Source organism: Sapajus apella, unplaced genomic scaffold, assembly GCF_009761245.1.
Source record: "Sapajus apella isolate SASKATOON/1434 unplaced genomic scaffold, GSC_monkey_1.0 scaffold36, whole genome shotgun sequence".
NCBI classification, from domain to species: Eukaryota; Metazoa; Chordata; class Mammalia; order Primates; family Cebidae; genus Sapajus; species Sapajus apella.
This window is the reverse complement of record NW_022436976.1, coordinates 806,260-833,620: the sequence shown is the minus strand read 5'-3', so window position 1 is coordinate 833,620 and position 27,361 is coordinate 806,260. Positions and strand designations below refer to the sequence as shown.

General features: G+C 36.5%; 1 protein-coding gene across 6 annotated transcripts in view; it reads right to left on the bottom strand.

Moving 5' to 3' along the window:
* COL24A1 (collagen type XXIV alpha 1 chain) overlaps positions 1-27,361 on the bottom strand; it is a 379,894-nt gene that overhangs the window by 158,558 nt on the left and 193,975 nt on the right. The gene's annotated exons all lie outside the window — the stretch shown is intronic.

Here is a 27,361-nt window from a genome sequence, read left to right as displayed (position 1 = left end):
TAGTTTAAATTGGTACAATCACTTTGGAGAACAATTTATTACATATAGTAAAACTGAAGATGCACCTAATCTACAACTTAGCGCTTCTAGTTGTTGACGTCAAATTCTACTTTCACATGTATGTACTAGAAGATATATAGAAAGATGGTCATTGCTGTACTGTTTAAGTACAAAGGTAGAATAATTGGCATTATCAGTATGGACACAGATCAACAGAAATGTATTCATACAACAAAGAAAACTCTTGAATGACCAATACTGAGAAACAAATAAACAAAAAAACCTCAAAAACCTCAACACCAGCTAAAATTAATAGAGCAGATCTGTACGTATCAACACAGATAAACATTTTAGGAATATGATTTTGAGTGAGAAAACAGCATAAATCCTTTTCAAAAGGATATATCATCATGTGTTTTGTATAAAATTTTAAAACACATACAATAATAACCTAATTTCTTAGTGGCATAAGGCACATGGGAATAATATACACAACTTTAGGAGAAGGGCTGATGTCTGTGTATAGAGTGGTGGCTCATTTTTTTATTTTGACTTTCTCTGATAACTAGTGAGTCTGAACTTCTCTTCATATATGTGTTCACATTTTGGACTTTTTCTGTGTAATTCTTATCCACATCCTTTGCTCAAGTTTTTCCATTAAGATTTTCTATATTTTCTTGGTGATTTTCAGGAATTCTTATATATTTAAAGTATAACCTTCTTATTGGTTTTACTTTCTTATTTATTTTTGAGATGGAGTGCAGTGATGTGATCTCGGCCCACTGCAATCTTGACCTCCTAAGTTCAGCTTGATCCTCCCACTTCAGCCTCCAGAGTGGCTGGGACTACAGGCATGTGCCACGATGTTCAGTTAATATTTTGGTAGTTTTTAGTAGAGACAGCATGTCATCATGTTGGCCAAGCTGGTCTCAAACTCCTGACCTCAGGTAATCCACCTGCCTTGGCCTTCCAAAGTGCTGGGTTTACAAGTGTGAGCCACAGTGCCCGAACCTTATTGGTTTTAGATGTTCTAAATTCCTTCTTGCGATCAATCACCTGTAAGATTATTTTTGATACCCTTCATTTACAAGAAGTCCTTAATTTTTATGTAGTCTTATGATTTGTATTTTCTGGATCTTGTTTAAGAAGGCTTTCCTTATTTCTATGCCCTTATTAAATAATGGGCATTCTTTTCTATAGGTGTTAACTTTTCTATTTAAATCTTTATATGGAGTTCAATTTTCACATGGTATAAGACAGGGATCTAGCTTTATTTTTTTGCATACAGAGACCCAGTTTTCCAAATACTATATATTAAATAATATTTCTTATCCACCCATTGGTTTATGGTGCCATTCTTATTTTATACATGGCTTATTTCTAAGCTTTCTATTCTATTGATGATTTTTTCTGTTTTTCTCCCTTTGCAAATTTCCTCATTCAATTTTCCTAATGTTTTTATAGCTGTAAAAACACTAATGTTTTTATAGCATGAAAATAAGCATGCCAACACAGGTTTACATCAGAGGTAAGGAATCTGAACATATAGGCTTTAAATCTATTTGTTCTTTAAGTCTTTATTACTCTTTGAAGCTGTCCACACACTTGGAAACAATAGGTGAATTAGACAACAACATTTAAAGCTGAAGTCTGCCAAATTTCATTAAATCTAAGATATCGATTGTAGGATATACTAACATTTTAAAAATCTCTGAATAGAAAAAAAAATCTCCCAAGTAATTTTAATTTACTACTGATTGTGAGAAATATCTTAATTTTTAAATGTTAAAAGGTGAAGAGAAAAAATGGTATGGTAGATTGTTTTACCATTTGAAATATTCACTGCTCCTTTCTGTTGACAGTTTATACATCCCTATGCTACTGATGTTAGACTTGGCCATATAATTTGTAGTGCCCCTATGGGAGGAATATACCCCTGCATCCTACTAATGTCATTCTTCTCTGTGTAATTTCGAATACAAAGAAAGTGAAACTGACCTGTGCCACTTTTTTAAAAGTCAGTTTCTTTTTTCCTTCTGCCATGAGACTAAATATGTCCCACACAGGCACTGCTCCTTAAGCCTGAGTCTCAGAATGCAGATGACATGTAACAGAGTCATAGCCAACCCTCAGTGTAGAGAGTGCAAGTAAGAAATAAACCTTTATTATTGTAAACCACTAATATATTGAGACTGTTTCATTCTGCAGTATAAATTAGCTGAAACTGACTGATGCAATGTGCCTTTTTAAGCTGATATGACATACCAATTATTAACAGAAGCACGTGGTTTTCTTCACTTTCACCCCAAGTGCTAATGAGCCTAACAGGCAGATACAGCCGCAAGAAAGAGGAAGCCTGGGCCAAGCATGGTGGCTCATGCCTGTCTATAATCCCAGCACTTTGGGAGGTCAAAGGTCCTCCTTCAAGCAGGAGGATTGCTTGAAGCCAGGAGTTCAAGACCAGCCTGGGAAACAAAGTGAGACCCTGTCTTTACACAAAAAAGAAAAATAAAAAACTAGCTGGGTATGGTGGCCTGTGTCTGTAGACTCAGCTACTCAGAGGGCTGGGGCAGGAGGCTTGAACCCAGGAGTTGGAGGCTGCAGTGGAGTTATGATTGCAACACTGCACTCCAGCCCGGGTGACACGGTGTAAGACCATGTCTCTTAAAAATAAAAACAACAACAAAAACCAAGAAAGAGCACCTGGTTTTCTTAATCATCTTGCAGGGGAGAGATACTTAGGAACACCTTCGCCACACAATTAGCACGGACAAAAATAACTTTCTGTTGTGTTAAACCAACAAAAAATATTTAGGTTTATTTGTTATGTCAGTTAGTGTTATACTAAAAATAGACTGAATTTACATATTAACATAAAATTGAAAAACTTTGAAATCTAGCTCCATTGGTTTATTCAAAAGTTAATCTCACAGAAAATGCACTGACCAATTTCCAGTTTAGTATACTTGCAAATCAATTTCTTCAATAAATGCAAACTGAGCTGAAGTAAATAAATTTAGCATATTTATTTGTTCATGTAACAGATCCTGTGCTAAGAGCTGGAGAGGATATAAAGATCAGTGAAATGTACTAAGCAATTCAAAATCCAGTAATTGGATTAAGGGAAATGTACTTTTTTTATAAGTTAACAGAAGTAAAATAATATCTAACAAAAAAGCAGAGGAGATTATACCTGGTTGAAAACATAAGAAAGCACTTTATAGAGAAGGCAGTATCTCAGATATGGTCATACACTGACATGGTGAAAGTATATTCCAAGTAGAGGGTATGTTTTGATCCAAAGATGGAAAGTAGCAAATTATCAAACATTTACAAATATAAAGTTAATCCAGATTGTCTGGGATACAGAATATGTACAGGGGAATAGGCTGGGACAGATTTATTGGTTATTGAGGGCTTCGAATATCAAATGAGAAATTTGTGTTTGTGGTATTTGCAGAAGAATGTGTGTGTGTAGAAGAATCATTATTGGTTTTCAGTAAAGGAGGAATGTAATCGTATCCTGGACTTGAATGGGTGGTAATTTAACATCACTGTGTTTAATGTGCAGAAATGGGAAAAAACAGAAAATAGGACAAACAGAAATTATATTAATTACCATTATTATAAGAGTCCTGATTAAAGGTAATGACTGATATGAGGACAGTGGTATCATCATTAAAAGAAACAGTGGGAGGCCGAGGCGGGTGGATCACGAGGTCAAGAGATCAAGACCATCCTGGTCAACACGATGAAATCCCGTCTCTACTAAAACTACAAAACATTAGCTGGGCATGGTGGCGCGTGCCTGTAATCCCAGCTACTCAGGAGGCTGAGGCAGGAGAATTGCCTGAACCCAGGAGGCGGAGGTTGCAGTGAGCCGAGATCGCGCCATTGCACTCCAGGCTGGGTAACAAGAGCGAAACTCCGTCTCAAAAAAAAAAAAAAAAAAAAAAAAAAAAAAAGGTGACGAAGTAAGCCAACAAACAGTTGTCCTCTTAGAGAGTCTATCTTGAAATATTGATAGATATCAATAAATTACATTAAATTATATTAAAAACCTGCATTTTTGCCCTGTTTCACAGAATAAATTTTTTAAACATGATGGCCTAATTTATCATGATTGTTTGGGAACCAACACACTGTAACAGAGAAATGATAGCAGGATTAATCTCTTCCCAAAGACTATTTCCTAGCCAGTTCTCTACTTCTAGATAACTTCCCTACACTGGGAAGGCTCCAAGCAGGGAAGACATGTATTGTGCAAAGGTGTCATATAACTTTCTTTTCCTTCTTACCATATGTGCAAGTGAGAATCAAACAAATGCAAGTGAGAATCAGGGCAAGATTATATTTTCAACTGTAAAGTGGTCAAAGGCAAATTATGTGCATGTGGAAATGGTTATAATTTATTTATATTTACTACTATAATTCCTTAAAATAGAGACCTGGATGACTTCTGGTTTTGTTCCTTTCTATATATTTTTCTTAATTTTATATTTTTAAAGTTGTTCTTTTTCAATTGTGTCTCTGTCAGGTTTTGGTATCAGGATGATGTTGGTCTCATAAAATGAATTAGGGAGATTCCCTCTTTCCGTATTGTTTGGAATAGTTTCAGAAGGAAAGGTACCAGCTCCTCTTTGTACATCTGGTAGAATTTGGCTGTGAACCCATCTGGACCTGGACTGTTTTTGGTTGTTAGGCTATTAATTGCTGCCTCAACTTCAGACCTTGTTATTGGTCTATTCAGGGATTCAACTTCTTCCTGGTTTAGTCTTGGGAGGGTGTAAGTGTCCAGGAATTTATCCATTTCTTCTAGATTTACTGGTTTATGTGGATAGAGTTGTTTGTAGTAATCTCTGATGGTAGTTTGTATTTCTGTGGAATTGGTGGTGATTTATCATTTTTTTTTGCATCCACTCGATTCTTCTCTCTTTTCTTTTTTATTATTCTGGCTAGCAGTCTATTTTGTTGATCTTTTCAAAAAACCAGTTACTGATTTGATATTTTATTAAGACTTTGACTCCTCCCAATAGTTTTCTTTAGTTCTTTATATGTAGTTTTGAGTTATACACTTCTTCAGGAACATTCTAAATTAGTGTTAGAATAACATACATTTTCCTACAGATGAAATGCGTAACATTTCATTAGTTATTGAGTATCTATCATGAATAAGATACTATAGTAGTCAATTTCAATATCACTAATAACTAAAATAGGAAGTAGATAGCCAAAAATGCCAGAAGATTAACTACTATAGAATAGCAGATAAAACAGAAGGGAGCAATCTATGGCCCTGAGAGCTGGCTGCCTGTTTTGTAAATAGTTTCACTGGAACACCGGCATGCCCATTTGCTTACTTTTTATCTATGCCTATTTCCACATTATGCAGGCAGAACTGAGTAATTTCAATAGAGACCATATGGCCCACAAAGGCCAGGTCAATTTGCTAGATATTTAAAGAAAACACAAAACAGTAATTGAGCCATAGCTAGAATTATCATCAATATATACCAAGAATTTACATTAAAAATCTTTCAAAACACTGATTCCACATCTCACACACAATAAGAAAAAAACACCAACGTTTTAGTCAGAATATGCTGTTTCAAGAGCCAGACCACCATATAATAATTGAAAACATTTTTCTCTTGGCAAAATAGTACATTTTGCAAAATGGTCTATAAAAAGTTTAATACTCTCTCCTATTTTTTGAAGTAACTAAATCTTATTTATTAACTAAAGACTGATTTAAATTAGAATATTTACTGTTTGAAACTAAAATGTTTTAAAACATTTTTTATTAAAGTCCTTAGATTAGTCACCAGAAAAGTATGTAGACCAAAAAGAGGAAAAGGCTAATAATAATAACATTTAGGGAGTTGGTTGGGAAAAACAAAACATAAAGTTGACTATACATAGGAACAAACTGAATTGTCAGTAGGAGGATACTGTCTATTTTTTTCCATAGTGTTTCTTCAGATCTTTTCATTGGAGGGTAATTCTATCACTTGACAAGTATGAATGAATCCTTTCCGTTTATTTGTAAATACATCACTCTTTTCAAACAGCTAACCTCTAGATCACTTCACTCCTATTTTCAAATGAAATCTGTAAGCCAAGAATTTATTTATTTGACAGCATGACTTGAAGCAAGTTACTTTAGCTCACTGTGTTTCATCCTGTACCATTTAGGAAGATGTGACTTTAAGTGCATTGGTCTATATGCTCTGTAAAGCAGGGATGATGTCTTGTCTAACACTGTATTCCTGATACCTACCATATTGCCTGGGATACAGAAGGTAATTAATACATGTAGAACGAATGAGTTAACAACCTAGATAGAGCAGTAGTAGTGGAAACAGAGGTAAGCCACCCACGTTCCCTTTTAATGAAGTATCTTATTAACCCTGTAATCAGCTCCTTCAAGATTTAGGCCTTACCAGAGTGGCCTATGTCCAAAGCCTGATTAGGGCACGGGTATAAAAGTCTGGCCATTTGGACCCAATGTCTGACTACTCTGATGGTCCAAACAGTTGGTTGGGCTCTTCTCTCCTTCTGGAGGATGGCAGAGAAGATTGAGTAAAGGCCCAGGATTTAATAGAGTGATCAAATTCCAGAGAAGGTTCAACTCCTAACCAAGACAAGTCTGTTACGCCAAACTCAGGGTCTTGGTTGGAAAAATAAAATGAGACTCTGATACTTGTGAAAACAATATCTGGGCAGAGGTCCCTGAAGATTTTGAGCTGCTAGTCTCTGAACTCTAACAGCTTACCAAAGTGGCCTACTTTTTATTATAATCTAGCATTATCCCCTAACATAACCTCTCCCCTGGAAGAAAACGTAATCCAATTAGAATTTGCAACACCTCCTCTTCTAGCCATTATGCCGTAACTAGGGCTAAATCACAGCATAACTCACTTGGGAACTTGCTGAACCTGATGTAGGCAGAAGAGACTATACACCAAAGGAATAAAAGATCTCGTCAGTACGTACTGGAAGGAGAAGAGGGCATATGTGTGGGATCTGATTGTACAGGTACTTGATCAAGAGAACTATAATATAACATAAGTAACATAAAATTAGATATGGAAAAGTTTATTAATTTGGGAGCACTTTCTAAGATACAGGAATTAACACTCTGACAAGGACCCTAGGAGACTGCACAAGCTCCTACAGTAGGTCCACGCTGTGAGGCAAGCAGTCCTGTACTTTGGGCCACATGACCTGGCAAACCCTATGGTATTAGAGGCATCAATGCTAGAAAAATAAATTATGCGAAGCCTATGGTAAGCCTTGATGGGAAGATCACAGTGCAGGCTCCTGAGATTTTGTATCAAGGCAGAGATTTAAACACGTTTTGAAAAATAAATTCCAGTGTGCTGGTAGCCTTTGGTAGAGTCTAGGTACCTAATCATGGGACACCAAATGACTACACATCTGAATCTCCTATAAGCTGGGTTCCATCAGATTCATCAAGTCATAAGACTCAGCAGTTCCAGTGCAATTTGGGATGGAATATGAGCAAGACAGAGGCACAAGCAGACTGCATAAACAACCAGTTCATATTCCCAGCCCCAGCCAGTATCTCTTCTTTAACTAACACCTTTGCTCTCTGGGGAATCCTTTATGACCAGCTGTCATAGAAGGAGAAAGCCTAAACTTAGTTTACGGATGGTAGGTTTGGTACATAGGTGCAAATTAAAGATGGACAGCAGCTGCACTACAGCTTCACCCAGAAGTACCTTAAAAGGCAGCAACAGGGAACATCTTCCTAATGGGCAAATCTTAGGCGGTGTACCAGATCATTCACTTTGTGAGAAAGAGAGGTTGCTTGAGGTTGGAATATGTACAGACTAATGGAAATTTGTGAATGACCTGGATGGTTGATTAGGAACCTAAAAGGAAGAACATTTTAAGACTGGGGCCAAGAATATGTGAGAAACAGGAATATGGGAGGGCATACTGGAGTGGGCACAAAGTGTGAAGATCTTTGTACCACATGTCAGTACTTACCAGAGAGGGTCAAACATGAAAGAATACCTAGAAGTAGACATAATGACTCCGAAAGTTGAGATCAGCAAGTCTTGATCATCAGTCACCTCAGTGCTAGATGATGGGTATATGAATGGAATGGACATGGTAGAAGAGATGGAAGGTATGCATGGGTCTGACATCATAGGTTCCCATTTCACAAGGCTAATATAAATACTGTTTCCACTGAATATCCGAACTGCCAACAACAGAGAACATCATTAAGCCCACAATATGATGCCATTCTTTGAGAAGCTCAACCAGCTAGTTGGAGGCAACTTCATTCTGGAAAGGCCAAAGATTTATTCTACCAGAAATGATACATGTTTTGAAAATGGGTTGCCTTTCCCACACTGAGGCCTCAATTAGCACCAGTATTTAATGGCTTACAAAGTGTCTAATTTATCATATGGTATCCCCAAAATACTACATCAGAGCAGGGGACTCATTTTTATTTTTATTTTAGACAGAGTCTCGCTCTGTTGCATAGGCTGAGGTGCAGTGGTGTGATTTCGGCTCACTGCAACTTCTGCCCCCCCATGCTAAAGCAATTCTCCTGCCTCAGCCTCCTGAGTAGCTGGGATTACAGGCACCCACCACCACACCCGGCTGATTTTTTGTATTTTTAGTAGAAAAGGGGCTTCGCCATGTTGGCCAGGCTGGTCTCAAACTCCTGACCTCAGGTGATCCATCCTCCTTGGCCTCTCAAAGTGCTGGATTACAGGTGTGAGCCCCTGCACCCGGCCAGGGGACTCATTTTATAGCAAACATGGCATGGAAGTGGGCCTATGACCATGAGATCTCATTGTCATATTATATCACACCAAGAAGTTTCCAACTTGAGAGAGCACTGGAATGGTGTGCTAAAGGTACAGGCTACAACGCCAGCTAGGAGATAATACTTTATGAGGTTAAGACGCTATCCTACAGAATGAGGTATATACATGGACTCAAAGACATTTATATAGTATTGGGGTCTCCAATAGGAAATACTGATGGATCTGAAACCAAGGTGTGGAAGCTGAATTAATTTCATTTACTATCACTCTCAATGTCCCAGTGCTTTCCACTCCCTCAAAATGTGAGTTCTGCAGAAAAGAGGCCCTCATCCTCAAAGAAGACACATTTTCACCAAGTGACACAGTGAGAGTCTCACTGAACTATAAGCTATGGCAGTCTGTTGAGCACTTCAATTCCCCTATGTCCATGCACCAGGAGGCAAAAATAAGTTACCCTCTTGGCACAGTTAATTCATTCCTGTTTCTCTCTCCATCAGAAGGGGGAGAAGATGAGTATCACTGAAGTCTTAAAATCAGCTGCAGTGCTAGGGGCTGTAATTTGTACCACTAATTCCTCTTGTATGTTTCCCTCAGGAAGAGAATCCACTAGTATCCTAGAAAAGCATCTCCCTGAAAAGATATGAAGTAGATCCAAGTAGCACAAGGGGTAGACTGTGGTGAACACCAAGATGTGCCACCAAGATACTCCTTCAAGGAAGAACTTGTGTGGCCCAAGCTGTCAGTAGCTTCATCATTTACCTTAGTTCCAGAGAGCCTTCTTGACCAAAGGTACATACGCCTTTCCCAGGGTGCACCTTATACAGTGATTGCTTGGAGTAGGCTATAAAAGCCAAGTTATTTAAGCGTAGCATGGGACTACTCAGATTGGTCATAAAGGATTCAGAGCTTCTTGTAGGGGTGGTTGAAACTCAGTAGGGACTGTGTCACACATTGAGTTCTTCCTCTATGCAATCCTTCTTCTTCCCCTACATCCTTTCCACAACTGTTGCTTCCTAATAAATACCTTGTAGTGAAATGCCATCTCAGCAGTTTGCTTCTAGAAAATCCAATGTGTGCTCACAGTTTTTCCCTAACTGTGGGCCTCAATCCATTGAGGGCCATGGGAATGCTGAAAGGTGTCAGCAAGGTTATACACAGCCACTCAGAGTAGACTAGACACATACAACCATAACTGTTATAAATGATCCTCATTGTTGAGAATATTGGAAACAACTAAGATAGAATCTCCTATGGACCAAAATCTGTGGCTTTGGGAAAAATAGAATTTATACCTTTATTCAATGTTCACTTATGCTTTATGGACACAACAACTATCAAACCTAGCAGTGTGGCTCCTAATGTACACCGTAGTTTCAATATCTGGGTAAGAACTATTGCTAGCCTTAGAAAACATAGAATGTTTTATCCTGCCTTCCTATAAGGAAGAAAATTGTTCATTACATATATGTGGTTTCTGAGAATTGGCTCCCAGGTCCAAAGTGTTAATAAAATAGCATTTGGTATGTATCCCAAATCCAACCTAATAGAGATACTCTGAGACAGCCTCTGGAGTGAAATACTCATCCCTCCTTTTCCTTCGTACTAAGTAATAAATACTTTCCTGATGATTGGCTAGTGAAGAAAACATTTAGAACTCACCAAAGACTGAAGACACTTTGGCAGCAAAAATTATAGCTTAATATAATTTTTTTCTGGAATATTTATCAAAAAAATTTCTTTAGGTCTATTTCTATTTCATTATGTGCAGTTTGCTTATAGAATGTACCTGGAGAATTTTACTATACCAGTATACAGTGTTTAGGGAGTTCAAATAAACCAGATGAGGAAATGATATAGTACAGAGATTATACTGAATCATATCTGTTACTGAACATAGGCTATGTCTCTTCATTTCTTTTCTGGCATGAAGTAGTAGTATAAGTAAATAAAAAAAATGACTACGCACCTGTGCTTACCTTACTGAATTAGTCTTTGAACCTAAGAGTGTGCCTAATTTGTCTTATTAAGGTTTCCAAAAGTTGAAGATAAACTACCTACAAACACTGGGGATGAATGGAAGAAAAAAGCAATTTTTATATAAACCTTGCATTCACTAACACTTTACAAAAGTGCCATAAAATATATTATCATTTATTTAGTCAAGAAACATGTTGAGAGCATAATACATGCCAGGTACACTAAATAACATATAATGTTTTGCATTATCAATTAAATTTAGAATATAAGACAAGCATTTCATGATTTTGGAGGTTCCTGATTAGACAATAGTCTATTCTGGAGTCACAGTTCAACCACTTCAGACATTTGGATACATAAGGTTTTATAAAACTGAATGGTCTGCTTGGTATCCAAATAGGGATTTCAGCTTCTAACATTTCCCTAACAACTATTTGACTCTTGGATCAAAAATGTAGTAATAAAATAAAAGTTCAGAACAAAGTTTTGCCCTAGGAAGGTCTGGCAATGATCAAGAGAATATGCCTGGAATGTCTACTCAACAGATGCTTTTACTCTCACACTTATGTTATGGTGAACTCAAAAACAGAAAGGCAACTTGTGCTATACTCCCTGCACTAAATTTGCCTGGCAATGTTGTTCACATAGCCTGCCCTTTTGAATGAGTCTCTTGGTAATAAATCAAAGGTGATAATGTGAATATCATCTACCTAACTTAGTTGAACTTAGGGGGTTACTAGTTTCAAAGAAAAACAACTTGGATGAGAAATATGAGGAATTCTCTTGCTATGACACTTCTATTGCAAAACATTTGAATTGCAAGCTCTTCCCAAGACTCTTATTGCAGGAGTGTTCAGAGAATATATGCTTATATGCAGAACATTATTTTCACATGTAAATTGTTAAATTAGTTTTGTATTTCTTCCATGCAGACTTCATAAGTGTTATGACTTCTGCAGATTATATCTAAAGACAAAGTCAGAGTAAGAAAATCTACCATCTGATGCCTCTCCTCATTGTCAACATTCCTTTCCCCTCAAATCTCTCTAACGACAAATGAGGAAAATAACAGCCTGGTAGGGAGGATTACTAGTCTAAAGACAAGAGTTTCAGCTTAGATCTTCAATTCTGAAGCAAGTCTTTGAACCAATTTGGATTTCACCTTCCTAATTTGAAAAACAAAAAGGATGGACTAGATAATTCTGTTCATACTTTTCAGCTCTGAAATTCTATGATTTTAATAACAAGAGAAATGAAAAGCATTCAGCTATTTAGAGGGTATTTAAAATCTTTTGAACAGGTAAGAATGAGACACGTATATTAAAAAAAAATTGGAATTCTTTTATTATTTCATAGCGAAGAAGGTGTTTCCAGCATTTTGAATCTTCAGTATCACTAAGAAACTATTTCCTGACATATCTACAGGAAGCAGACTTTGTGACTGCTCAGAGCTTACATTACTGCTTTCATTAATCCTAAAAACTTGTCTAATCTTCTAAACTTGTTTAATCTTCTAAACTCATGTGGGCTCTTTGAATGTAGTAGCTGTGCTCCATTAATTGTGATGTTCATCTCAATGCTCATATCACTGTCTAGCACAGTGGACAAATAGTAGGTGCTCAGTAAATATATATAGAATGATTGCACAGCATAAATTAGATGCCGGTTTCTAAATTAATATATTGAAATTATAGAAGTTCCCACAGTGTACTTAAACATAGGAATGTTAAAGTCTTTACTTGGTTAAGTTATGAAAAAATAAAGACAGAAAACTGGAGATCATACAGGGAAAAAGATGCTCTCAAGAAACGGCCTTTTTTCTTCCTTTAGGAAATAATAAATCCTTTTGAAATTCTCTGCCAGCTAGACTATGGTTTTTGAAATACCATTTGATAGACACATATGACATTTTTAGAGCTCAAGTATAGGATAGCATCATTAAGATATGCTCCAAAAAACCTAGAAAGCTTTTCTGAAAGGTGAAGACATCATTTTCAGAATGAAATGATAGAGGGCGCCACATTTCTCATTTTTTTCTTGCATTGTGATTTTCTCTTGTATCACTTATTCCTGTTGGTTTTGGATATCTACCCTATATGGTGTTGGCCTAATAACAAGGAAAGTTATTGGTTTTTTCTTGGCTTCGTTCTGTGCCTTCCAGTTTAGTACTATTGGTTATTAGGAGTTCTAAAATTTTGGCTTTGCTACATTGTAGAATACACAGGTAAATTAGTAATCTCATTAGTTGGTGCCACTGTCCTGACTGTCATAATCTGAAAGGCCAAAATCATAAAAGATCAAAATTTCTAAAGTCTAAATCTCCAAAAATCATAATCCTCAAAGATTAAAATCCCTAATGTTGAAATCCTGAAAGCTGAAACCCGGAGAAGGGATTATTGTGTTTTCAGTTGTATGCAGGGTAATGCAATTAAACCCGGAGAAGGGATTAGTGTGTTTCAGTTGTATGCAGGATAATACAAGAGAAAATCACAATGCAATGTTAGTTACATCACATTAGGTGGAACTACTACCTTGTTACTGTCTTTTTTTGGAAATTATATATGGTGTGAGGATTTGCCTATGGGCGCCAAACTGATGAGGGGTAGACATGACTTAATTTCAGGTGCCAATTTGACTGGACTAAGGAATACCTAGGAACCTGGTAAAGCATTATTTTGGGTGTGTCTATGAGGGTGTTTCCAGAGGAGATTAGTATGCAACCCTGAGTGGACTACTAGGTGGGGAAGATCTGCCCTCAATGTTAGCAAGGACTATCCAATATCTCAGGGCCTGGAAAGAATCAATACAGAATTAAAATTGGTCATTGTCTGAGAGCTGGGACAGACTTTTCTTCTGCTGCTAGAGTTCTGTTCTGACACTAGAACTCTAGGTGTGCCAGCTTTTGGACTCCAGGACTTACACCATGCTCTGTGGCTTTCAGCTTTGGACTGAGTTACATCATTGGCTTCCATGGTCCTGAGGCCTTTGTACTTGGACTGAACCAAGTTACTGGCATCCCAGGGTTTCCAGTCTGTAAATGGTCGATTGTGATGCTTCTCAGCCACCATAATCATGTGAGCCAATTCTCTTAATACATCCCCTTTCATATATCTACATATAACCTTGTGGTTCTGTCCCTCTGAAGAAACCTGGCTAACACAAATTTGCTATGGGGAAGTCGATTATCATTCCTTCATACTTCATTCCTTACAACACAATGAAAGAGATCTGTGAAATTGTTCCCTCACCAAAAGAGTGTGATAAGCGTATGAGGCTATTTAATGGTGAAAAAGTTTAAAAGTTAATTACTATCGGTATTGTAAAAGCAGAAAACCACTTAATTGCAACAGTTGAGCAATAATGAAACTTTTAAATAGACAACATATGTTTATAAAATGTGTAGACAACAACCATTCTCTAACTACAAGTGCAGCAGGTGTTTCAAAGATTACAGAAATGAAAATGCAGGCTAAAAGTACAAATCTCTCCTTCTAAATTATGCAATAATGTGTGACTTCTACCCCTTCACACATAGCACCAATTTGCTATGCTGTGTATTTCAGCTTCATATCATTCCAAACTGGAAGTCTAAATTAGGAGAAGACTTTTAGAAAGTTCTAATTCATTTTACATTTTTGCAAATCTGACTCTATGAAAGTGCATTGTCACAATGTTGACAGTGTGTGTAGGCACTGTGTGTATAAGTAAAAACATTGAACTTTCCCAGTAAATGAAGAGATGTCCTTTTTGTACACTTGCATTTGTGAAAGATAAAATTTCTAAAAATCTCAGCTCTTTGGGAAACTGCATATGTGGTGGTGACTCACTGCAGCTTTTGTATTGATCTTGTCAAAAGACTTAGGTTCTCTATTACAGTATTTCAGATGGCTGCAGTTATAAAGCTGGGTATAGACAATTACCAACCATAGGTGATATGGGTTTCTATACATTTCACTTTTTGGCCTATTTATTTGTGAATATAGTTAATCTGCTTATAACTGATATATCCATGCAACTGTCATTTGAATATTTGAGTGTTTATGCTTGCAAAAATATGTATGTTATCATTACCTATTTTATTAAAGTGGCCTATGAAGTGTTCTGTCATGTTTTTTACGTTTCTCAAACACAACTTATTTTAACAATGTAAAGAAATCTTTTTAAAATAATTTTTAAAATTATTCTTTCCAGAATTATATTTTTGGATTTGATCTTTTGAGATTATAGCCCAAATCTCTCATTAGTACTTCACAGGTGGGACATTTCCTCTGTGTAGAGAAGAGATTCTTTTTTTTTTTTTTTTAAGATGGAGTCGTGCTTTGTCACCCAGGCTGGAGTGCAGTGGCATGATCTTGGTTCACTGCAACCTCCACTTCCTGAGTTCAAGCAATTCTCCTGCCTCAGCAATTTTCCTGCCTCAGCCTCCCATGTATCTGGGACTACAGGCATATGCCACCATGCCCGGCTAATTTTTTGTATTTTTAGTAGAAATGGGGATTCACTGTGTTAGCCAGGATGGTCTCAAACTCCTGACCTTGTGATCCGCCTGCCTCGGCCTCCCAAAGTACTGGGATTGCAGGCATGAGCCACCATGCCTGGCTGAGAAGATTTTCTTAAATATAACAATACATAACAATATTGTACTGAAAATCCTGAAGCTTAAGGTTGCCCTGACTGACTGAAAAGCTGAAACTATTTTATTTAAAAAATTCTATGTGACTTCTTAAGTTAAACCTTGAGTGTGGTTTGTATGACCTTTCTCTTGCACTGGAGTCCTGTAATATATAGAGGAGAAAAAAGCAAGCAACATTCTCATCCTTGAGAATACTGATGACTAAGACCTTAAGACCATCAGCAACTGACTTGCTGCTAACTACTGCCACAGATGCTGTATAGGTTGGTCTAATTATGGGGTGACCAGATACATATACTAAGCTAGATCTTGGAGTGGGGAGAGTGGAGGATGGTTCTAACTTCAGGTGGTTCTCGATTTTTAAGAGTGAGATAAGTGGACCCACTTTCAGACTTCCTATAGGCAATTTGAGTGACTATGTCTTTCAGTCTTTGAAATGTTCTCAAGAGGAATATTAATATAGTTCTTCAAGACTTATTTGGTTGGTAAATTACTGGTTACTTGGAAGATAAAATTCCTCAAATAATGTCTGCTACAAACACTTCATCTGCACATCTGGGCAAAAAAAGTTAAGAGAGCAGGCTTGAGTTTGCCATCTTTACAACGACCTGTTTACAAGATCGGCTCTTCGCTGGCGTCTGGGGAATTTGGATTTGGAGACAGTATCCAGCATTTCCAAAACTGGCAAGAGTGGTTCATTGTGCCTCAACTGTTTGTGCAAATAATATGGTTTATGCTAAGCACTTGTTTATCTTCTGGGAGTTTGGAATTTGGCTACATGATAGCCAGAGGGTAGCTATGTGATTAACCCCCAATAAAAATCATGGACACTGAGGCTGTAATGAGCCTTCCTGGTAGACAATATTTAAGATGTTACAACTCATTTCTGAGTTGAGGGTATTAAGTGCGTACTGTGTGACTTCACCGGGAGAGGACTCTGGGACACTGCATGGGGTTTCCTCTGGATTTCAAACCATATGCCTTTTCCCTTTGCTGATGCTCTGTATCCTTCACTGTAATGAATTTCAGTCATGGGTATGACTATATGCTGAGTTCTGTGAGTCCTACTGTGAATCATTGAACCTGGGAGTGATTCGAGGACCCTCCAACACAGTGTCCTAAGGTATCTTCAAGAGAAACTTGGGGAAAAGGAGAAATATAACTGCCTTGTTATCCTCTTTATGCAGTAGCAGCAGCAGTGCAATAAATACAATCATTACCATTTAATAAGCACTTTCTATGTGCCAGCTTCCTCCAAAGCAGTTCTTATTTTCTACCGCTGACAATGAACATGGTTAAAAGGCATTTTACCCTAAGTTTTGCAAGTGAGGAAGTGGAAATCCAGGATCAGAATTCAAATGTATCTTACTTCAACACCCATGCACTTTCTAAAATAACACATTCATTCCTTCTCCTTCTTATGTAACAATTATTTAATGAAAAGCACCACATTTTTATATGGCAGTCTAATTTTCAATATTCAAACTGAAATAGAATACTATTCTGTTGAAATTTTTAATTGTTCTGTGCTATATATATACCAGCTAGCCAATATGGGAAATTAGTGACTATAAAAAAGAAATCCAGTTAGTGTGTGCTTCATGCTGTTCATACAGAACAAAAGGGACAATCCTGAGTTTCAAAATCTTAGGATTAGATTAGATGTTAAATGTAAAATAATTAGCACATGGCATGAACAGCTGCTTAGTAAGTATTAGTCCTAATTTCCTCATGGGTTACTGGGTTATTATCTTGGCAATTAAATCAGTGCTTTAACATCCTTGTTCACATCCTCATATATACAACTTTAGATTTACCTACCAAAAACTAGATGAGCACACAGTAGTCTTGGCAAGTACACATAGAACTCTACTGTCCCTGATGGTCACCAGATTGGCAAATATTTCGATCCGATACTTATTCACTAAATTTCTGCCATATGTCAGGAATGTGTTAGTCGGGAAGCAAATGTGAACCCACCTGTTTACAATCTAGTGTCCCCAGTCCAGTGGAAGAAATGGAGGTTAGTATAGGTGACATGAAGAAGGAATATTGAAGCCAACCATATTGCCTTATTCAGTACATGTATACAGTATTCTCTCAGTTTCATCTATCCTGCTCTAACTAGAAACTTAATGAAAATAAGTGACTATTGGACATATTTTCATGTTGGACATCTCCTGTCAGTATATCTATTGATATCAGAAAGGAAAAAAATAACTGATACCTTAACAATGAAGAACCTCTGATAATTCTGTTATGGGCAACAAAATACTTGTTTTAAAAAGCTGACTTAAAAAAATCAGTGTAACGGGTTGAATTTCAAGTGGCATATATCACATTAAGAAGACATTACACTATACTGCTTCCTAAAATATAACATTCTAATTGAGGCTAATAACTATTTGTAATTTTTTCTCATATTATTAAAAAGGGAATACTTTTAAGAACATCTCATTTCTATCAGCAGTACATGGAAATTCCCCAATCCCCTGACACTTCCTCCATCACAGAAGTTTTATGGAACTTGGCAGTCATGCATGTATGCTATAAGAATTTATTTCATTATGTTTTTCCCTCAGGCCATTGTGTTTCTTTGAAATTGGTATTTTTGAAACAGTTTCTTTTTTCCCTGCCTCCATCACTTTCTGTACTGTTATCAATTACTCCATGAAGTCTCATGCATGTCTCCAGATAAAAATAATCAATTTATTCTTACTTTCTAAGTGATAAATCAAGTCTTAACTTTTTTTTTAAAGAAGTCTCTTGACTATTTTAAACCACCATAAACTCTCACTACACTTATCCTCTTTAGTAACTAAATTATGTAGCATGAACTTTTTGGTAACTAAATAAACCACTCACTCTTACCCTGTTTCTTCTATTATAAATATTTACTTTTTGAGATTTGATGATCCTTAAGAAAAGCAAGGTCACCATGTGTTTCTGTATACCAACACAACTTAGCAACACCAAGGAGTCAAAAAACTATATTTTTGAATGACTCCTCCCTAACTCATTCTATGAGGCCAGCATCAGCCTGATACCAAAACCTGGCAGAGATACAACAACAAAAAAAATCTTCAAGACAGTATCCTTGATGAACGTTGATGCAAAAACCCTCAACAAAATACGGGCAAGCTGAATCTAGCAGCAAATCAAAAAGATGTACAACATTAAAAAATACAAAGAATTGCTGATTACTTAATCTTTATGAGGTTTTCTGAAACTTTTGCTTGACATTCTTTCCTGATACACTTTTGACAATTTTTCACCTTTCAGTATCTTTGTTTCTATTTATATTATCCCTAAATATTGGTATCTTCTATTATACTGTGAAAGCAATCTGGTCTTAGAGTCCTTACTCTTACCCACTCTGTTAAATTATTCTAAGATATTTTGTATCCAAAATCATAGTTGGATATGATTTTCACTTTTTCATTTAACAAATATTTATTGAACAACTGGTGTTAGATAGTATGAGGAATATAAATAGGAAGGAAAACATGGATTCTTCCCTAAGACATTTATAATCAGAGTTTGGGGATATCTAATACACAAGGAAGGAAGTGTTAAAAATTATAAAAGACTACATTTTATCAAATCTAACAAGAGATAAGGTTTATTTTCAGCTCAGAGACTTAGGGAAAATACTCCACAGGTAGTGTTTGAGCTGGGCCTTTGAGTAATAGATAAAATTTGGATATATATATACAGAGATGGAAGTCTAGGGCATTTCAAAAGGGAACTGAAATAGAGTAGATCCAAATCATTAATCTTTGTACAAATGTTTATTGAATATATATTATTTGCCAGGCACTGCATATAAGATATAGTCTTTGAATTTATGGAGCTTTTGCTTTATTTCCTAAATATCTTTCATAACTTTCCTCTTCATTGTTGTCCAAGTTGAAGCATTTTGCTGTCATCTCTCTTTAATATTACTGCAATAACTTTGTTATTGGTCTCCCTTTATCTCCAATTTATCTTTTATCTTGCAGCAGCACGACATTTCTAACTGGCAAATATGACTGTTTCAAAATATTACTATAAATTCAATTATCTCCATACTGCTATAGAATGTTAATGACTGTGCATGGCATATATACAGGGTTCCTCTTTATTTCATCATTGTCTACTCCTTGTTCAGACCCTTTCTTTTCTCCCTCCTCCTTTTTGCTGTATGATCCAGTGGTATAAAACTAATTGTTATTCAGTATATATTGGTTCTCTCATGATTCTCAGCCTCATGATTCTCAGATATCCTGGTATCTAGAGTGCTGCCTAAGGCCTTCTTACATTTTTAGGAAAACTCCTCCACATTATTCAAGGTCCTGCTCAAGAGCTGACTTTTTTTCAAAGCCTTCCCCTGATTATCCCACAAAAACTGCAGTGCTCTTTTATTATAGTCATAAAATATTGTATCACAATGGATTTTTACTTGTCTCCCAACCAACACACACAAAGCAAGAAGAATTTTTTTTTTAACCATTTATCTGTAACACCTAACAGTATGTCTGACAAACAACTGGTATCCAAAAAATATCTGTGGAATAGTGAGAGTGTCAAAGAGCCAGTGGATTAAGGTTGTAAAGAATGGATGCAAAACATTACATATATAGAAAAGTTAGTAACTCACTGAAAGTAAGTACAAAGGAAAAGAGGGAATACAAAAAAATGCAGAGCTTTCATCACCCGGTAACTGGAGAATGTGGTACCAATTACAGAAAATACTAAGAGGAGGGGGTGGATTGAACTTTAGAAGAAAGGTGATGAGTACGGGTTTGAACCCAGTAAGCATTAGGTGTAGGTTTTAACTTTACTGAAAACTACACATCAGGGGAAGCTTTTGGATTTACCTTCATCTGTTACTGATTTCATAAACAGAAGTTACCCTTCATGGTCTAGTTTTTGCTGCACAAACCATGGTGCTTAAAGGACTTAAGGTCCAGAAGAGAAAAGACATATGCAAATAAAAAAGGGAAAGAAGTGGTAATAGAAGCATGTTTAAAATACAGAGGATACTTGATATATAGTATGGAAGTGATACTACCATTGACTTGTGGAAAAAGGAGTATTTGTGAGCTCAAGAAGTTGGGTGGGACATTACAGGTAACTAGCAGAAGCTAGGTGATCTGTGGCTCATTGTGCCTTACCTCCCTCCAGCTATCATGAACTGCTTATAGTACAGTTCTGCAAACACTCCAGGTCATTTCATGCCTCCATGTTTTACTCTCATGCTGTTATTCCCATTGAAATGTTCGTCCTTATTCTGACTGCTTCACAAGAATCTATCACATTTTCAGACTAGATTAAGTACATTAATATCCTCTGAGCATATAGACAGTAGCAAATACATTTTTAAAATTACCTTTTCTTAATTTGTCACAGTTCAACATACACTTAGTGTCAATGTACAACTTATAAGGTAAGTAGTCACTGTTGTAGAAGAGTTTTCTGCATTGATCATTGAAGTAAAAAAGTTACTGTGAATCAAACAATGCATGCTAAGAACCATAATAATGTAGATAAAAGTGCTGAAAAGCCTAAAGAAGGAAGAAATGGAATCTAACTGAGCATATTAGAAAGACTACGTGGTTGAGTAGGTAATTTAAGATGGATCTTGAAAGTTGATGCTTGGTGGACAATGAGAGTGGGAAAGTGAAGGTCTTTAGAGGTTACAGAAACAGCCTGAAACAAAAGTATCAATAAGGAAGTGAGGTTTAATGAATATTGAGTGGCCAGATCACAAAGAATAAGTTGAAAAGTGTAGGAATAACAACTGTAAAGACAGGTGAGAAATATATTGCGAGTGGTCTTAAAAGTCAGAACAAAAAATTTTTACAATTTATATTCTTTTTTTCTTTTTTTGAGATAGAGTTTCGCTCTTGTTGCCCAGGTGGAGCCCTATGGCATGATCTTGGCTCACCACAACCTCTGCCTCCTGGGTTCAAGTGATCCTCCTCCCTCAGCCTCCTAAGTAGCTGTGATTACAGGCATGTACCACCACGCCCAGCTAATTTTGTATTTTTAGTAGAGACAGGCTTTCTTCATGTTGGTCAGGCTGGTCTTGAACTCCTGACCTCAGGCGATCCACCCACCTCAGCCTCCCAAAGTGCTGGGATTATAGGCATGAGCCATCTGTTCCATCACAAATATATTACGTTATGTTTTCATACTTCTCAGAGGCAAATAACATTTGACAATATTTTAAAAAGTAAATTGCCAACTTGGGTTAGGATATTACAGAGCAGCTGGGCGCGGTGGCTCACGCCTGTAACGCCACACCTTGGAAGGCTGAGGCAGGTGGATCATCTAAGGTCAGGAGCTTGAGACCAGCTTGGCCAACATGGTGAAACCCCATCTCTACTAAAATCCAAAAATTAACAAGGCAGGGTGGCATGTGTCTGTAATCTCAGCTACTCTGGATCATGAGGCTGAGGCAGGAGAATCTCTTGAACTTGAGAGGCAGAGGTTGCAGTTAGCCGAGGTGGCACCACTGCATTCCAGGATGGGCTACAAGAAGGAGACCGCCTCAAAATAAAATAAAATAAAATAAAATGGAATAAAATAAAATAAAAATAAAAAGATATTACAGAGCAAATTTTATTTTACCCTCTTTCACATCTCCTAATCATTACTTCCCAAGGATACACTCTAAATTTTAAAATAGGACAAATTGGCTGGGTGCAGTGGCTCACACCTATAATCCCAGCACTTTAGGAGGCCAAGGTGGGTGGATCACAAGGCCAAGAGATCAAGACCATCCTGGCCAACATGGTAAAACCCCATCTCTACTAAAAATACAAAAAAATTAGCTGGGCATGGTGGCATGCACCTGTAGTCCCAGCTACTCAGGAGGCTGAGGCAGAAGAATTGCTTGAACCTAGGAGGTAGAGGTTGCAGTGAGCCGAGATCGCGCCACTACACTCCAACCTGGTGACAGAGAGATACTCCATCTCAAAAACAAAACAAAACAAAACAAAACCAGAACAAGTTGTTGATTACCTGATGCAGAAAAAAGAGACATGGAACTGGAGATAAAAATTTTGGATTTGAAATCCAGGACTGCTACTTACTTGCTATATGGGTTTGGATATATTACATAACTTCAATAAATTTCAGTTTCCTCATTTACAGAATGCAATAAGAAGATTTACTTTATAAGAGTTGTTTAAAGATTAAATGAGATTAACAGGCCTTCAATAAATATGTCTATTTCTTTTTATTTCCTCCACGGATTCCTCCTCTTTTTGCTTTTGAATGAATTGCTTATAACCCAGCTTGGAAACAGCTATGATTCTAAAGGTTTTATAATGAGAAGCAGATACCTGATTTTGAGGATCATCCATGGCCTTTCCTGTTCTTCCTCTCTGGTCATGGGTCATTTATTATACATTAGCACACCAGAGTGGAGGCAGAAAAACAGAGAGGACATAGATTTCTCATGAAATCTTACTAAATTGGAAATGATGAAATCAGTGCACATACCTTTTCCCTTTGTTCACCAAAGTCTACAAGTAAAGGAATAATTGTGACAAATCAAATCAGTTGGGTTATATTTTAAGAGATGAAACAACGTGGCCAGACTACAAGACAATCATCTGACTATCTTCAAGTGGCCAGAAATGTGGCAACTGAAAATGTATGTAATCAAGGAAACTCTATGAAAAAATAATTCCACATTTTACATTTAAATATCAGACCACAAAATGATCCTAGAAGTCCCTACTGATTATTTGCCAAAGACATCCCCAGTTTCCCACTATTTGTAAAAGAGCTGATTGATTTATCATCAACAGTAAAGAAAACATAATAGAATTCATGAAGAGAACTGTGACGTTACTGCCTCTAAAACACTTTACTCTAGTTCTGTTTGCTCCAATTTCAGAAAGATATAATGCAACTAGAAAAGGGCCAGAGAAACTTGGAACCAACCCAATGACCATCAATGATAGACTGGATAAAAAAAATGTGGCACATATAGACCATGGAATACTATGCAGTCATAAAAAAGAATGAGTTCATGTCCTTTGTAGGGACATGGAGGAAGCTGGAAACCATCATTTTCAGCAAACTAATCAAGGAACAGAAAACTAAACACCTCATGTTCTCACTCATAAGCGGGAGTTGAACAATGAGAACACATTGACACAGGGAGGGGAACATCACACACTGGGGCCTTTTGGGGGATGGGGCGGCAAAGGGAGGGAGAACATTAGGGCAAATACCTAATATATGCAGGGCTTAAAACCTAGATGATGGGTTGATAGGTGCAGCAAACCACCATGGCACATGTATACCTATGCAACAAACCTGCATGTTCTGCACATGTATCCAGAACTTAAAGAATAAATAAATAAATACAGACAGACAGACAAGGGCCAGAGAAAAGAAAGCAAATCGGCAGGTGAGGGGAAGACTGGAAGCAACAGAATTCTTAGAAAAAAGTCATGGATTCTTAGAATTGGGATTATTCTGAGACATTATATATACCATTTCCTTGTGCTTCCAGAATATTCCTAATAAATCCTAAATAGTTTACTTGTCAAAGGCCTATTGTACACTGGGGACTGAGTAGTATCCTTCCCTGATTTGCAGCCTACCTCTAATCTGTTACTTCAAATATTTCCCAAATATATGTACTTCTCTTTATCTGCACTCACTCATGCAGACTACTGCAGTGGCATCCTCACTGGTTATCCTCTTCCACTTCTGCTCTTCACAGTCATGTTCTAACTTCCCAATCCATTGCAACAAGAGTGATCTTAAACCTCAAATTAAATCATAACATTGGCTTACTTAGCATACCTTCAGCGATTATTTATTGACCTTAGGATCAAGTGCAAAGTAATAAACATGGTCCTAAATGACTGACTAGTGACTCCTTCAATAGTATCATCTCACATACCTTTTCCCTTTGTTCATCAAAATCTTTCCACACCAACTTTATTTCAGTTTATCAAAACAGCTACCATCACACATAACAATAACCTCCACCACAACTGCTAACATTTATTAAGTTTTTACCACATGACTGGCATTGTGATAAGTGCTTTATGTGCATTATCATGTTTAATCATCATAAAAAATCTATGAGATAGTTATTTTCATCATTTTGCTGCTGAAAAAACCCCAAATATTTAGAAACATTAAGTAATATCTCCATAGCAAGGTAAGTGGCAAAATTGGAAACTATATTATATTGCATATTCCAGGACAATTCTTTTCCCCACCGCTTCCTGGGCTAACTCGTATCATTCTTTATGATCACTACTCACATGTCATTTCCTCAAAACAGCCTTCTCTCATCAGCTGATCTAAATTTCGCACCCTTGTCATAGTCCCTTCTACTTTTCATTTATAGAATGATTCAGAGTTTATATATTTCTTTATGTGACTAATATCTGTCAAACCTCCAATAGACTGTAAGGTCCATGAAAGTAGGGACTATATGTTTAAAAATGTGCCTGGTATAATCAATAAATATCTGTCTAATAAATGATTGAAGATAGTCATCAAACCTTCCAATAATAAGGTGTTACATCACTCAATGGAAGAGCCTATTTGAGTGCTAGAAACTCTATTAAAATATTCTTGTCTACATTAAACCAAAAGCTGTTCTCTTATAATGCCTATCCACTGATCCCAATATCGGTCTCTTGGCCAATAGTGGAAAAGTACATTTTTTTCCCTTTATAGCTTTTCGAATACTTTCGGCCTAGACAGTTTAAGACAGAGAAGACTGGTAATTATGGTTAGATATTTCTAGATTTACTTCTAAACATCTGAATGCTAAAATGTGGAAGTTAAGAGGACATCTTTTGAAATCAGAGACTCATCTGGGACACATTTATGGAAATTAATTCTTTGTATACAATAAATAATTATAAGAGGTAGACATGAAATATAGGTGGGACTGCTGTGCTTGACACATTGTATCACAAATTGAGCTCTAATTGGTATAAATCTAGAAACAAATAAACCTGGAGGAAGGCCAGGTTAAAGGCAATTAATGGCTATATAAAAAGATTGAACAAAATAAAAATCAGCTACTACAATTACAAGATAAATGTCATGAAGTACAACCATATCTTCTCATATCTCTCAACAGTTTTCTTGGCAACAGAACTCTGAATTAGATGAACTGTGTTTCTAAGATTTGGAAACTGGAAAGACAAAATGAACGCTGGGAATTACTGAGAGCCAAAAATATTTTTTAGACATTTTATATATTTGAATCAACTCGATCTAGTCAGTAATTTTTTAAAAAAGGCTTCATGTGCTATCCTTAACAAGAAAGATAGAATCTTGAAGTTGGAAAGGTCTTTTTGTCTAATAACTTAGCAGATACTTAAAGACACTCTACAACATTTACATGAAATAGCTATTGAACTAACATTAAAATATCCAAGCATGGTATGATGCAGAGATTTGGATTTTGAGTTTGGAGCTCTGTGTTTAAATCTGAGTTCAGTTACTTATTAGCTATGTAACTTTGACCTGGTTACTCAGCGTGCTCCAGATTCCTAATTTTAAAAATTAGAATAACAAAATGTATCTTTTAAAGCTGTTTGACAATTAGATGAAATACCATAATATGAAATGCCACTTAACATTATACCTAGCACATAGCAAATGTTCAATAAATATTACTTTCCTTCCACTGACAAAAAACCTGCCAAGACAGTTCATTTTGTCTTTGGAAAGCACTGGCAGTGAGTTCTTATATTATGTGGAATTAGTCCAGCACTATTAAGGAAATAACACATAAAAGTTTAATATGTAAGATGTTATTTTAAGAAAATATGTTCTTTGTTAGCATTTTAACTTTGGATGCCAACTTTATATATATATTTCTTAAGCAATTTGTTACTCATAAATGAGTAATCTTAGAGAAATATAAGTTACAGTCATATTTGACTAGAAGCCTTTAATAATCTAATTCAGATAAATACTTCCTTGAAACTTTCCCAGTGATTCAGGATTAACTGGGTATGGCAATGATCTTTTAAGACTACACAGACACTCTTCCTATTTTTGTTAACAATTAATGACAAAAAATGAGTATCAGAAGTGAGTATCACACTGTTTTATCAGAAGACCAAGATTTATAATTCTTTAATTAGTTAAGCCTATGAAACAACCATATAGAAAAAACCTTTAAGTCATAAGAAATGGTATTAGCTATTTTGTGACAATTAATTTAGTACACTCTGTAAATAAATTCGCTTTCCTGGCATTAATTTAATTTTCCACTTTATATATGTTATGTAAGCTCTTTTGTTAGAGAATATTTTGGCGGGCTTTCCTCATTGTAGAAGGTAAAATTACTTGTGACAAATCTGATTCAAATACAACATGAAGCTTTGTTATTCTACAGTAATGTTAATTTAACAACTCAATCTTTATTTGAGGAACACAATTGTACTTTCCAGCTCAATACCTCTTAGTTTGCCTCAACTTTTCAAATCTAAAGAGAAATTATCCTCGTTATTATTTTATGATTTAATAAGCTTTTGAATAATGAAAAATGGCCAGGCAAGGTGGCTAATGACTGTAATCCCAGCACTTTGGGAAGCCGAGGCGGGTGGATCATTTGAGGTCAGGAGTTCAAGTCTAGCTTGACTAACAATGAAATTCTGTCTCTTAAAAATACAAAAATCAGCTGGGTGTGGTGGCACACACCTGTGATCCCAGCTATCTTGAGATGCTGAGGCAGAACCCGGGAGGCAGAGGATGCAGTGAGCTGAGATCATGCCATTGCACTCCAGCCTGGGTGACAGCAAGACTCCATGCCAGATATAGGTGACAGGGTGATGGAGGCAGCAAACCACATTGCCACATATGTACCTATGCAACAATCCTGCATGATCTGCACATGTACCCCAGAACCTAAAGTACAATATATATATATATATATATATATATATATATA